Genomic DNA, 12,657 nt, shown 5'->3' with positions numbered 1-12,657 from the left:
ATAAATAAGTCAATAAATAAATCATACAAATTAGTTAATAAATAACACCAAAAAGTATGTGCAGCAATTAGTGCCTTGTGATCACACAGATTTCTCTTTGTTCATTTCCATCAGGCATTGCTAATGTGATAAATAAGATTTAAAGGGACACCAGGCGATAAATGCGATGGTCAAAGGTAAACGTCATTAGCGGTTTATTCATTGAATGAAGGCTCTCTCGCCCGCCCCTACTGCCTGTAGGAAGAATATCCCACTTGCAAGTTCGGTGTATCCTACCCGCCGACCGAAGCAGGATCAGTTTACAGCACAGAGGCAGGCTAACGAAACGCTAGAGATTGTTGCAAACGTGTGTATAATGGCAAGCCGGCGAAGAAGCAGCGAAAACCCCTGACGGAAGATGCAAAGAAAAGGAAAAGAGATTCAGACCGAGCGAGGGGGAGTTTCGTAGAGAAAAAGCATCAGGCTTCCCTGGTGTCCCTTTAAGGGATGTACTGTAATGGCAGTTATGAATTTAGAGAGAAAGCTCAGGCAACTTCTGGAATAACTACATTTGAATAATTTCATCCGTGTGTATCTGTGTAAGTGTTCAATTGATAGAATTTGCATTACAATCTGCTGGTCAGCATAGAATAAGTATTTTGAGTGTTTTCTAAGAACTACAAACATATGGTTGTACTGGAGTTTAAGCTAAAATTATATGAACAAAGTATTTTCCAAACAACACATTGGTACACATTGTTATTATTACTGATGTGCATGAACATACATATTTCAACTACAACTGTAAATTATTTAACACAAGCAAACAACAGCAGTTATATGAATGTATAGAAAAATGAACATCAAAATAGTACGACGGAGTATTACAGTAGGGCCACACATGAAGAAAAAACATATTTTTGCCATGGCGAGATTAAACTCGACATGTCGACTTTAAAGTTGAAATGTCATGTCGACTTTAATCTCGACGTGTCGACTTTAAAGTCGCCATGTCGACATTAAACTCGACATTTCGAGAATAAAGTTGAAATATCATCTACTTTAATCTCGGCATGTCGACTTTAAAGTCGAAATACAGTTTAAACATAGCCTACAGTTAAGCTATGTAGCCTACACTAACACACAATATGTGACATGAATAATAGGCCTAGGCCTACTTCAAATAGGTGTTATTGATCAGATAGATTGCTAGATTGCAGATATTCAGATAGATTGCTTGTCTGTTAACTACTAATGTTTTGCATCCATTACAAACAAACATGCAATGTGAAAGTCTGGGATTGGGGAGAGCACTTAGTATGCCTAGTCTAGTGCATACGCATGAAGTTGAACCTTTAGATAAAAAACAGTCTTTAATAATAGGCCTACAATAAATGAATAAACCGCTAATGACGTTTACTTTTGACCATCCCATTTATCGCCTGTAACTCCGTGATAAACATGGATTACACGATAACAGGAAAGTATTTGGCTGAGCAACGGAGGTTATGTTCTATGTTTTGTGCACATGATGTAGGCCTATGTCTAATCATTGTTGCACTCGAAGAAAACTGGAATGTTTTATTCGTCCTCCTTTTCAATCGTCCTGAGCAGTCGTTCTCTCTCCAAACTTAGTTTAATGTCGACACGTCGAGATTAAAGTGGACATGATATTTCAACTTTATTCTCGAAATGTCGAGTTTAATGTCGACATGGCGACTTTAAAGTCGACATGTCGAGTTTAATCTCGCCATGACAAAAATACTTTTTTCTTCATGTGTGGCCCTAATACTCCGTCGTAAAATAGCCATTATTAAGAGCACATTTGAAATTATGTTGGAGTTAAAAAAAAACTCAGTAGAAGTGTCAATTTTTTTAATCCTGAACAAACAGCCAAGTAAACATTTTTGGCCTTGGTGCGATACCCTATTCACAGGAGCAGAAACCAAGCACAGGCAAAGATGCATGGTCAGACAGTCAGCCAATTGTGACATATGATAACACTAGGCCTACACAGTCAGGAGAAGGGGCTTCATTAAATAGCCTGACTGGGTCTTAAACCAACAGCAGGAGGTAGCTGCCTGGGAACTAATGGGAATACACGATGATCTAGCCCACTGCATGTTTTTCACCAAGTCTTTGCTCACCCCGTCCTGCAGCTACTAACTTGTTTGCCGTCAGTGCACTGGTGTAGCCACACATGACCATAAAAGGGTCTGACATCTGTGCTTTTGATCACCATGCCCATTGGTTGGCTCAAAGTGTGGCAACATTTTTATGTCACCAATGGACATTTCTGAGAAAGAAGACGTGCATTGTAGAGCATGGTTTTAGTATGTGTCAATGAGAAAAACAGGAAACCCACAATCACCATGATGGTTCAGGCCACTGTTGGCTGTGCATACAGTATATGCACATTTATCTTTTTGGGCAGAGCATTGATAGTGCAACATAACTGCACTAGTATGTTGTAAATGACTGATGCATGATTAGCAATACAGTGATTGGGGTGACTGATAGCATTTGCTTTAGATGGAAATGGGAGCTTGTAGCAGCAGGAGGTAAAAGGTAGCAGCAAGGGTGGAAGAGAGGGCCTAGCCTTTTGCTTTCTATACAGAGGAAACTGACAGATTGCTCAAAGATCAACAAGAGCCCTTTGTAAGGGCTGGCATACAAAACACACAAATGATATCATCTAGTCTGGCATTTGTATGAAGAACAACCTGTGGTGGGCCATGATCAATATCAGTAGCCCCTTTTACATGGACAGTTTTTTTGTCTTTCTGACTAAACTAGTCAGAATGAAATGTCATCTGTTTACAGGGGGTTTGTACAGGGGGTTTACAAGCGCTCTAGAATTGTTGATCAGAATAGCAGTTCCTGCTTTGCTTTTCCTTGAAAGCTACAGAAGGCGACCCTATTGACTGTATACATAGCTTTTTAATCAGAATAGGAATGGAATACACCACCCCGTTCATTCCAATTTTCCAGTAGATTTCCCAAGAAATATTTTAACAAAAACATATGTGCCACAATTAGTAGGGTTGAACTCTCAAACAGATTATGAAAATGTTTTATTTGTTATTATTACAGACTGTATTTTCAGGTGAACCATCCCATTGATTAAGTTCATGAGTGATGAGTTCTGACCTCAGAGTAGATGCTGAAGTCGGAGTTTTGATTTCTTTTTGTCTTGGGTTTTACTTTGTATGCTTTGGTTGGCATATCCAATGAAGTATAACATACCTCTTCATCTTCATCCTAAAATGATAACATAAGTATATATGATATGTTCTGCTTATTGTAAATAATAAAATATATCTCTATAACCTTAAACTGTACTCTTGATATTGAGTGGCAGGGAGTTGCCTATTTTAATTAGAGGGGATATATGCTCTCAGTCCCTTGAAACACTCAAAGGCTGGAAGCTTGTGGCTACCGTTCCCATCTAAACCATGTCAGAAGATTACCTTTGAATTGCCGAAGATTACCGTTACAAGTGTGTATTCAACCACAAATTTGATTACAAATGACTAATTTGCTTATGTTCCCATGAGATCATAATGACACTAAATCACTGCTTCCAAAGAAATGAGTAATGGGAATGAGTTCATATGGACTACATACCGGTAATTAAGAAATTGTATTAAAGTAAACTATTATGAAAGAAGTATAGATTCAATAAGACCTGAAAATCTCAGATAGGAAATTGTTCTAAGTAATATATTTTCCTTGAGTCCTGTATGTACAGATACTCGAAAATTAGAATATCATGGAGAAGTCCATTGTTTGTCCACACTTAGATTAAAGGTTCAGGAAACCATTGCTGACGTTTTGAGTTAATTAGCCGATCAGAGTTCTTCGCAAGTTGACATTTCTGTTATAAATTCTTTAGCCTAATATTTTGAGATACTGGATTTATTGTTTTATTTCCATGAGCTGTAAACTGTAATCAAGATCAGAATAATCAAGATTAAAACAAATATTACATTTGATGCATAATGAATCTAGATTAAATCAAAGTTTCACTTTTGCAAATAAAATATGGAGAAAAAAAAACAACTTTTCCATAATATTCTAATTTTTTTGAGACACACCTGTATAATTTATATGGATAGGTAATAAACTTTCCAGCAGTTAATAAACTATGGACAACTACTCAATGAAATACCTGCTCGGTTCCTTGGGTGTCTCTCTCCTTCAGGTGCACCACAGATTCCACAGGTGCTGTGGATGATGAATAAGAGCAAAGATAAAGGTATACTTCACCAGCATCACTATTCATGCCCAATATGACATTATAATGCATTTTCAAATGCAAATGTCTGTAAATGTAAATTCCATACCGGTCTTATGGCAGAGGCAGTACACACTGGTGGAGAAGATGAGGGCAGAGAGTAGAGCACACACGGGACCCAAGATGACCAGCACTGACCAGCACTGACCACCATCAGGAGGAGGAGTACTGGAGGGTGGAAGAGTGGGGTGGGACCCTGAGGTCACATGCAGAAGGGGATGTTAAAGACGGTGCAACTCTACAAGTAGTGAAGTATACTATGTTAGATTGCTTTATCCAAACAAAAAAACACATCACGTTTATAAATGTCATATAACCCCCAGTAAATCAACAGCAAATATGCCCATGTGCCTAATTGAACTGACTGAATGATGTATGGTTCAGCCCATATTTCTTAAACCTCTTTGCTTATTTCCCATTTACAGAAACAGAACTCTGTACCAACACAGGAAACAGAAGGAAACCTGGAAGACTTTTGGGAGCCATTTCAGCAAATTTCAAAGGTATATTGCTATAGAATTGTGAAATCCACTTTTAATGCAACAATTAACCAGGGGACCCATGGACCTCAGTATAATAAAATTACCAACATTATTCCTCATTTCTCTTACAACAATAATGTTAACTGATCATATTTATTCTTAGCTACAGCAACATCAGCAACACAATGTAGGGACTCCCCTTTTTGTTAATTTTCAACATACTGGGTACCCATCTAGCGCTAAAGGGTTACCCTATTTGTCTTAAACCGACAAATAGTGCAATACCAGGTGTTCCGGATGCACATCGACAATGTCAGAGACACCATTCTCCTTCTTGTATGTCAGTGAAACATCAAAAAGTCAATATTTTCAGGTAAAATAACTAAATTGTCTGGCTGTAAGCGAAATCAATCAAGATGTACTGACTGTAAAATGTTCACATTGTATGCCAATAAATGTGAGGGATTCCCTGGTCTATATTCAATTTAATTTAATACAATTATGCAGTCAGAGAGTGGTCATTATCTTACCTTCAAATGACAGCTTATAGGTAATTTTACTAAAATGATGAGTTTCTATTTGCTTAATTATACCTTCATCAACCAAGTTTTTCTTGGAAACTGAACAGTAGTACACTCCCAGGTCAGATTCAGTTATGTTCTCAATTACAAGATCATGAGAACTGCTTGAGGAGTTCAGATGAAAGGTGTAGCGGGGAATTTTTGAATCCTTTGTTGGTTGAGTTGACTTGGAAAATAAATGCTTGGTTGACACATTAAATGAAGGCTGTCTGTAATGTGAACAATTTCTGAACCACCAACTATGTGAACCACTGGTCCAAACACAGTCACTGTATAGAGTAACATTAGCTCCCAGTATGACTTTCAGGTCCACTTCAGTTCCCAAGACCTCCAGAACTGATTGTTTTACACCTGTGAATATCAATATTTTTACTTGTTTGATGTATTTAACAACTTTAAAAGGAAACATAGCATTAGTAAAACAAATATAATGTATTTAATAAAAAAGGCAAATTAACAATACAATCAAAATTTAGCCTCATGAAATAAAATCACATGTTATGTACTGATCAGGTGTAATGCCAAGAGAAAAAGGTAATTTAAGGTGTTTTAAACGGTCACTTACCCAGGAGAACAATGACAACTACACCTTGGCAGAACATGATAGAGCTCTTTGATGTCTCTGGTGATGACCCTGATCTTAGGCAGTTGACTGATGTTAAAGGAAAATGTTATGTCTGCATTGCGTCTTGTCACAAGGGACGGGGCGTATACTTCAATCAAAGACAAAGCAAATATAGTGGTGACAAGCTGTAGAACACTCTTTCCGATGCCTGTCTATGTCTCCCACTGTATACAAGTCTGTTGTTATACGTCTCTTGCTTTGCTTTGTTTGGCCTTTTGGACAACTGTCTTTTCATAACCTGCATACAACAATTTTCCATTTCTTCAGATTTATGGTCGAAATCACTTGTTTTTATCACAAATTCTCTGGAATTTGCCATAGGGTATATTTTCTTTACCACAGAAACAGGAAGCGACGGATGGACAGGACAGACTTCAAATACCTGTCAAGACTTCAGGGTAACAAAATATCAAGGGAGCTGAAGGCAACAAAGGAGGAGGAGCACCTCCGTCAGGTCCATAGTGATCCCAGAAAGGAGGACAGCTTGGAAGAGATGAAGAAACTCATAAAACCAGCGGGAAGTGATCATCTTTTTTAAGAAGGCCAGAGTAAAATCAGTCCCAGGGCCTAACAACATCCCTTACAAGGTGTAAGTAGGCTACTGAGAAAGGCTCAGGAAATGACTGGAAGTTACTGAGAGTGGCATGGAGGAAGGACAAGGAAGTTCAAAATGCATTTTACCTGCGGAGACTTCACCACTGACTGGCAGAGACTGGAGGTGGGCATCGTCACCGGCTGCACAATTTCAGTGATTCTGTTTTCCGCAGTGATGAACCTTCTTGTTAAGTCACCAGAGAAGTTGTCGGGGTGCAGTGCTTGCGACCGGTGTGCCAGTTTAGCTGGTGAGCATGTTAACTGGTGAATTGCATAATATCAGTTAATATTCAACAAGACCCTGCTTACTTCTTAAGAGCGTTCTGCTCTGCCTCCGCCCCTGGAGTGCTAGAGGTTCACATTTTCATGAAGTATTTGCAAGTGAGACAACATAATGGATATCGCTGAAAACATCACTAGTTTATGTGTAATACATGTCCGTTTAAAGGAGAAGTTCGGTGTGAAATTGACCTTAGCTGTACTGAAAGATGTTGCCGAGTACTTACATGTGTCCAATAGGCACCTTCGCTCACCCCCTAGCATTCCGAATTACGCCGTTTTTAGCCGAGTAGCTGTGGGGGGCATAGCGTAGCCTATGCAGCTAAATCGCTATTTTTACACAATTAAAAAGGTTCCAAGACCCTCAGAAGTCTACCAATGCAGTGTGGAGTTACTTGGAACCTTTTTAATGGTGTAAAAATAGTGATTTAGTTGCATAGGCTACGCTATGCCCCCACAGCTACTCGGCTAAAAATGGCGTAATTCAGAATGCTAGGGGGTGAGCGAAGGTGCCTATTGGACACATGTAAGTACTCAGCAACATCTTTCAGTACAGCTAAGGTCAATTTCACACCGAACTTCTCCTTTAAGCATTATCCACACAAATACGACACATATGAATGAAAAAAATAAAACGAAACAACCAGAGATCTAGCTGGGATTCGAACCTTGGATGTCATTGACAAAAAAAGTTAACAGATTAAGTTCCTACATCTTCCATACCACTACACTATGAACTGCTGTAATGATTTTGTGATTTTTTATTTACTAGTGCAGTGCCCGTTCAAACATGCCATTCCTGAAGAAAACCTGTAGCCCAATTACATGCCCACAGGTATGCCTGCTTTAAAAATAGGATGATAGGGAAACATCATTCCAGCTAAGCATTCAATAATGAATACTGAATACTATAATATATTAGCCTATAATTAATGTGGTCTCTAATACATGTGTAATAAATTTAGGCATGGCCGCATGTGACATTTCTACAGATCAGAATGACATAAGCCTAATAACTCTTTTGAGTTAAGGCTAAATGTGTTTTAAGCTTACTGAATAACTTCCTAATACTGAGGACAAATCATTTTGTGAAATGATGCATCATTGTTTGAAATTTGCAACGATGTGACTCAAAAACAGATTTTAGCATAAGTGACGTCGCTCAGTCTGCCACTTGTTGTTGTCTAGCTATGTGGCATTAGCCTATCGCTCGTTTCAATTTGGGACCTTGCAGTCGGAATTGTCGTTTGTTTAGTCAAAGTCTCAACTCCAAAGTAGCCTGGGCTATTCAAAGCGTCAGTTTATTGCACATACTTTTATTTTGAGTGCTCACTACATACCCGTGTTTGTTGCTTTAACTTTATGCACAAAACTATGATTGGTCAACTCGCCCTGTGTGTTGAGCCGGCTGCTTCAAGCAACCTGTGGGTAGTATAGCATCATACGTTAGCAAAAAGCTAACTTAAGTGCGGAAATTCCACCAGTATCTATTCGGCAAGCCATTTGTGGTCTACACAGACCATAAGCCTCTGTTGGGCTTACTACATAATACAAAGCCTATGCCTCAAGTCATGTCTCCTCCGGTTTTACGTTGAGTCTGATCCTTTATGCATATAAGTATGAGCTCTGCTATCGGCCAGGGAAGCAATTGGCCAATGCTGACGTTCTCAGCCGTTTACCTCTCCCAGCAACTTTTACAGACAATCCGCCGCCACTTGAAGTTTTGCTGTTGGAGGCAGTTCCAGACATGCCTCTTCATGCTGACCAGATTAGGGCACTGGCAGCAAGAGATCCAGTTTTGTCGCGAGTTTTGCGGTGGATTTTGCACGGGTGGCGAATTTGTGTCAGTGACAAGCGTTTCAGTCCATTCTTTATGCGGCGTCACAAAATGTCTGTCCATAAAAACTGTGTACTGTGGGGAAATCGGGTGGTGTTCCCCGAACAGTTGCGTAAAGACGTTGCTCTGCTACATGATGCCCACCCTGGAATTGTCCGCATGAAGGGCATTGCCCGCAGCTATGTCTGGTGGCCAGGGTTAGATGCCCAAATGGAGGAGATGATGAGGGGCTGCTCAACGTGTCAGCAATCACGGCATGCCCCACCCTGTGCATCCCTTAAGAAGATGGTCCAATCTCCACATAGATTTTGCAGGCCCCTTTCATGGGAAGGTTTTCCTCATTGTGGTGGATTCATATTCAAAGTGGTTAGAGGTGGAGCTGGTGAGCTCTCAGGGCTTAAAATTCATTTTTCAAAATGGGGGGGAATATATGGGGAACTCAGAGTGTATTTAGTTAATAATGTATTTTTTAATGTATAGCATTTTACTAGTAATTACTAGTAGCTAAACCATATTTAGTAATTTGAATGCTTCATTTTGACGTTTAACCTATAACACTTAGGCATATCTTTAATGTGGTGTGTAGGTCTAATTCACTGCACATTGGTGATGAGTAGGTGTAATTGAGTGCCTGTCACATTAAGAAAGTACGTGAGAGTAATTAGCCTCCCTTCAGCCTGACGGTTTTAGGCTAGTCGCTAGTGAATAAAAGTTGTGCATAGTGCATAAGGATATGTGGATGCAAATCATTATGTTTTCTATGTCATTAGATACAATAAATGTTCAAAAAACTAACAAGTCGAAGACAATCTTTCTGGGATCAAGTGTTGACGTGACCTGAGCTAGCAGGATAGTTACCAAGGAGCTCTTTCCAGATGTAAAAGTTTGCCATGGTTGCGTAGCCTATTTGCGTAAGCGCAAAGTGGTTTTCTCTCTCTCTCTCTCTCTTTCTCTCTCCGTCTGTGTGTGTCTGCATCTGCATGAGGCTTTGTTCAATTCAACTCGGTAGTTGATCCGTCCGGTCCATAGCACCGCATTTACCCTACTTCATGATTATATTAACGTCATCAGACAGGCTGTAAAAGTGTATGCGGGAATTTCTCGCATTATGATGGCTAGAGTTGCGGGACTTGAACAAATTATGCGCAATACCCGCAATCCCGCAGTGAAATTTAAGCCCTGGCTATATGTCTTCCTCAGCTGTGATTACCACATTCAGTAAGCTCATGGCGACCCATGGCCTTCCAGATGTAATCGTCTCAGACAGTGGCACGGCATTCACCTCATTAGAGTTCAAAGGGTTTGTACAGCGTAATGGCATCAGGCATAGCACTACTGCCCCATACCATCCGTCTTCTAATGGGCAAGCTGAGCGTATGGTGCAGATGACTAAGGAGGCTTTGGGAAGAATGGTTCAGGGGGATTGGCCGAAACATCTTGCCAGATTTCTGCTGGCACAACACAACCACACCTCATTCGGTGACGCAGAAGAGTCCAGCTGAAATGTTGATGGGTCGTTGCCTAACTACAGCTTTGGACTGTCTGCATCCGGACTTTGCATCAGACGTGCAACAAAAGAGACAGGAAGCTGCGGCCCTAGGTCAAAGGCCAGTGAGGCATTTTCAGGCGAACGAGCCTGTGTTTTTGAGGCACTATGGAGAAGGGCCTAAGTGGGTGTCAGGAGAGGTTGTTGGAATCACTGGCCCCCTGTCTTACAGAGTGCGAACTGAGAATGGTCAAGAGCATCGCCGTCATGTGGACCAACTCAGGAGACGACGCCCCTCAACTGCCATGCACCTGCCTTCAGGGCCAGGTTAAGGTCATCTGGGGCCCGGGCCAGAGGCCTCCCCGAGGCCCCCTGCCCCCATTTTTTTTCAATATATATTACTATTATTATTATTATCAACATACATAAGACAGAGAAAGAGAAAGAGGCAATTAAATTATGACAGATAATGTAAAAATGAAATTTGCATTTATTACATTACATTACATTTAACAGACACTTCTTGACCAAATTTATATTGTGGAACTGTTAACCAACATACAAAAAACAAGTAGCCTACAAACATGGGGCAATGCACACAAAAAAATCAACCATGAAATATTATATTATTACCATCAATGAATTACTTAAACTAAGGCTTGAAAAAAACTGCCAGTGGTACCCACACTGCAAAAAATGAATTCTAACCAAGTTTTATTAATCTTATATTAAGATTAAAAAATCTATTTGGTATTGTTTTTAGTATGAAAAGACTTACCTTGTTTTTAGGACAAATTTGCTTAACACACTGGCAGACAAATTTGCTTGTTTTCAGGATGAGATGTCTTAATTTAAAAAAAGATTGACTTATTTTAAGTCAAATGTTTTCACAAGAAAGCGCTAGGTAAGTCTCTTTATACTGAAAACAATACCAACTAGTTTTTTTTATCTTGATATAAGATTAATAACACTTGGTTAGATTTTTTTAGATAAGCAGTTTTTGCAGTGCAGGTCTAACCTGACCCTAGCCAGATGAATTTCGCTCCGCCTAGCTCCACTCATCCATCTGGAACCGATCCATTGAAGTGTTGCAGGCTGCCTTTACCTATAAGTAAAGATTTCGATGACAGCCTAAGTAGCCCTCCCTGCAACAAAGCTGACAACGAGCTGTCGGACAACAGCCAGCCTGATGTCCCACCTACTGCCCCATCCTCCACAAGCTCAGAAACTGCCACCCCAGCTCTGACAACTCAAGAGACATTCCAACGACCAGTACGCCTGAGGGTTCCCCCAAGGCGCTACCAGGATTCTGAATAGTGGGGGGAAGGTGTTATGTATTGGGGTAGTTCTCATGTGCTGACAACCGAAATTAGATAAGAATTGCAGTATACTAAGTTGTTGAGGTATACCGGCCACCGTAGTTAGGAAGAGTTCTGTTGTATGCCCGCGCTTGAAGAACTTGGCCGAGTGTGTTATGCTTGACTGTAACGATGCAGTTTTCTCCAGTAAAAGTTCCTGAACATTAAGCCTGGTGTCACCTCTTCACTCTACTACAACACTTGCAGACTTAACATGCAGCCACCATAAACGACCCTGCTCCACCAAGACACCCCTGTGAACCGCACCTATGTTCTCACCTCACTCTGCAGTCAAGTAACCTGGGTCAAGGGCCAATCAAACTCTCTTGCTCCTCATAGATTGCTACTAGTGGCCTCGCAGGAAAAAAGTATTGAACACGCCTGCTGAAATTTCTTAAATACTTTGTGGAAAAGCCTTTATTCGTTATGACAGCTTCAAGGCATTTCCTGTATGACGAAACTAATCAGTCACAGTATTCTGGTGTGATTTTGGCCCATTCTTTTAAACAGATAGTCCTTTAATATTGAAGATTCCAGGGGTCCCTCTTGTGAATCCTGATCTTTAGTTAACTTCCAAAACTGTTCAATTGGATTGAAGTCAGGGCCTTGATTTCCTTTCTCTGAAACCAATTGAGAGTTTCCTTAGCTGAATGGTTTGGATCATTGTCCTGCTGGAAAGGTCTAGCCATGTCTCATCCTCATCATCCTGGTGGATGTAAAGATTCTCCCGGAACAAAATGACTCCATTCATCATTCCTTAAACTGTATGAAGTCTGCCAGTGCCATGAGATGAAAAACAGCCCACACCATGATGCCACCACCTCCAAACCTCACTGTTGGTAGGGTATTTTTAGGGTGCACAGTGCCATTTCTCCTCCAAATATGTTGTGTAGTATGACATCCGAAAAGTTCAATTTTGCCCTCGCCTGACCAGAATACATTCTCTCAGTATTTCATAGGATTGTCCAAATGTTGTGTAGTAAACTTTCAATGAGCTTTCACATGTTTTTCTTCAGCAATAGAGTCATGCGGGATGAGCGTGCATAGAGGCCATGGCGGTGAAGTGCATTACCTATGATTTTCTCTGTACCAATTGTACCTGCTGCCTCCAAGTCTTTCTGGAGCTTTCTCCAAGTGGT

General features: G+C 40.4%; 1 long non-coding RNA gene across 1 annotated transcript; it reads right to left on the bottom strand.

The window, feature by feature from the left end:
• Positions 1-3,124: 3,124 nt before the first annotated feature.
• On the bottom strand, positions 3,125-4,902 carry LOC143135139 (uncharacterized). The gene is made up of 3 exons (XR_012988809.1): positions 4,326-4,902; positions 4,151-4,206; positions 3,125-3,240 (listed from the first exon to the last, which is right to left on the bottom strand). It is a non-coding gene; the product is annotated as an uncharacterized LOC143135139 (long non-coding RNA).
• Between the last annotated feature and the right edge of the window lie 7,755 nt (positions 4,903-12,657).

This window comes from Alosa pseudoharengus, unplaced genomic scaffold (assembly GCF_046254945.1).
Source record: "Alosa pseudoharengus isolate Yale_2024_CS ecotype anadromous, Long Island Sound unplaced genomic scaffold, YU_APseudo_1.1 YU_APseudo_1.1_scf_2, whole genome shotgun sequence".
Classification (NCBI taxonomy): Eukaryota; Metazoa; Chordata; class Actinopteri; order Clupeiformes; family Clupeidae; genus Alosa; species Alosa pseudoharengus.
This window is presented reverse-complemented; position numbering and strand designations above follow the sequence as displayed.